The following is a 2500-nucleotide window of genomic DNA, read 5'->3' as shown; positions in this document are numbered from 1 at the left end:
GAGAAGCGAAGGAGAGAGAGGGAGAGGAGGAGGCGAGAGAGCGAGCGAAGATGAGAGCGGAGTAGAGAGAGGGGGGGGGGGGAGAAGGGAAGGGAGGGGAGGGAGGGAGGGAAGGGAAATTACCTGTCACAAGTGGAACTAGGAAGGGAAGGAGGGAGAGAGGGAAGGAGGATGGGAGATAGGGAGTGTCTGATAGGAGAGGAGAGAAGGAAGGAAGGCAGGAGTGGAAGGAAGAGAAGAGGAAAGGAGAGAATGAGACAAGAAAGGGAAGAGAGAATGAATGAAGAAAGAGAGGGGAAGAGAACAGTTGGCTGGAAGAGCGACGTAAAAAAAAAAAAAAAAAAAAAAAAAAAAAAAAAAAAAAAAAAAAAAAAAAAAAAAAAAAAAAAAAAAAAAAAAAAAAAAAAGCGGAAAAATTAACATGAAACAAAATAAAAGTGAATGATCATTTAAAAAAAAAATCCAACTCTTAAGCAGCCCCAAGCGACAGTTTTAAGCCGAAGAAGGCATTACAAAAGGGTCAGAAGGAGGAAAACTAGGCAAATCTGGCCTTGGTCTGTTCAGTCCCGTTAAACAAAAGCGCCTGACTTTTGCCCGAGGAATACGTTAAGAAAAAAATATATAAAAAGTAAAACGAAGAGGAAGAACAGGCAAACGGAATTTCCGTCTTTTTCCCCCTTTCCCCCTTCCCCTGAATGTCAACAAATGCGCCTGACCTTATAAGGTATTAAAAAAGAAAGAAAGAAAGAAAGAAAGAAAGAAGAAGAAGATGATGAAGAAGAAGAAAAAGAAGAAGATGATGATGAAGAAGAAGAAGAAGAAAAGAAAAAGAAAAGAAAAAAGCGCCTGACCTTATAAGGTATTAAAAAAGAAAGAAAGAAAGAAAAAAAGAAAGAAGAAGAAGAAGAAGAAAAAGAAAAAAAGCGTCTGACCTTAAAATGTATTAAAAAAACTCTGACCTTGGAATGTATTAAGAGGCAAAGAACTACTGTATTCCGAAGAGCCACCGACCTTTCCATTTTGGTGCGTGTGCGCCGAGGCGAGGAAGGCCCCGTGGTAACCCGCGTGGGACTGAAGGAAGCTGGAGGTAGTGGGCGGGGCTAGCGAGGGGGCGTGGGCGTGCGTCTGGGCGTGGCCGTAGAGTCCCGTGGGCGTGGAATGGCTGTTGGCGACCCCGAAGCTGAAGGTCGGGTCGCGGGCGGGCACCGTCGCGGAGAGACTGGCGTGCCCCGGGCCTGGCGAGAGGGCGTGCGTGGGCGTGGGCGCGGGCGTGCTGGCGTGGGGGTGGGCGTGCGTCGAGGTGGGGGGGCCAGTGTGGGGGAGCGGAGGAAGGGGTACGGGTGGCGCCCAGTCTCCCTCGATTTATCCCACCCTCAGCTGGGATGCCAAGTGCGAGGGAGGCAGCCTCTCCTCTTTTTGCTGCAGGCCAGAACTAAACACAAAACGGGGTCCTCCGCTTACCCACCGGTGCTGCAGCTGCAACGGAACACGACGCGTTATTGCAAAGCCTGGCAAACGCAGGGATCACTTTGCTGCAAAACCACGTTGCAACTAAAGCATGTTACTACGAACTCAAATTAATATGCTTTTACAAAATCGATACAATTTCATTACACAATTTAGCTAAAATACATGATAAAAAAAGGAAGTTATGAGCATTAAATCCACCATCGATATTCCACTGCTGTATCGGCCGTTTCTTTATCAAGCGATCACCAAAACGTTCGTTCATTCTACAATGCACATAAACAAACAATCAATCAAGCAAACACACTCACAGACAAACAAACGACAACGACACAAACACAGACACAAAAAACACACACACGAACACCGACACACACACAACCAGAACGATACCACAACACAACAACACACACCAACGAAACAACAACCCCTCCGATTCTCCGCAACCGCCGAGGAAACACCTCCTGCACTTGCCTCTTTCGTGACCCCACCAAGCGTGGGGGGGTCTCTTGACCACCCAGGAGGGCCCAATGACCCCCCCCCTTTCCTAATCCCTTCCTCCTCCTTCCTCCCCCCCCAAAGGCTGCATCCTAATTAGGCGCTCTTCATGACACAACCGATTAATTAATCATGAAGTGGACCTTCCCTTGTACTGCGGGCGGGCTGGCGGAAGGAGAATGGGGAAGTACCTGCGTGTGTTCAAATGTATTCAAGAGATGCATATGATGTATACACACAAACACGCGCGCGCACAAAGCACAAACCCAATACACCCACACAAATCAAACACACCCACACACACACCACCCACCACACACACACACACACACACACACACACACACACACACACACACACACACACACACACTCAAGAGACGTGGTCACGTGCTGGGCTGACTTGCGAGTTGTTTAGTAAGTGGTAAGTGGCTTCCCAACTGAATTACTCATCCCCCAAGCAAGTTACACCTTAGCCAGCAGTTGTGTGGCTTTTCGGCTAAATTCTCTCTCTCTCTCTCTCTCTCTCTCTCCAT

General features: G+C 48.0%; 1 protein-coding gene across 5 annotated transcripts in view; it reads right to left on the bottom strand.

Annotated features, from left to right (window-relative positions):
• Window positions 1-1307, bottom strand: part of LOC119596825 (1-phosphatidylinositol 4,5-bisphosphate phosphodiesterase epsilon-1-like) — a 59291-nt gene extending 57984 nt beyond the window's left edge. For all 5 annotated transcript variants that reach the window (XM_037946159.1, XM_037946161.1, XM_037946160.1 and 2 more), the window contains exon 1: window positions 1012-1307. The gene's annotated coding sequence lies outside the window, so the exon portion shown is untranslated. The remainder of the gene's footprint in view (window positions 1-1011) is intronic.
• Window positions 1308-2500: the final 1193 nt, after the last annotated feature.

The sequence above is a fragment of the Penaeus monodon genome, chromosome 38, assembly GCF_015228065.2.
Source record: "Penaeus monodon isolate SGIC_2016 chromosome 38, NSTDA_Pmon_1, whole genome shotgun sequence".
In the NCBI taxonomy this organism is placed as follows: Eukaryota; Metazoa; Arthropoda; class Malacostraca; order Decapoda; family Penaeidae; genus Penaeus; species Penaeus monodon.
This window is presented reverse-complemented; position numbering and strand designations above follow the sequence as displayed.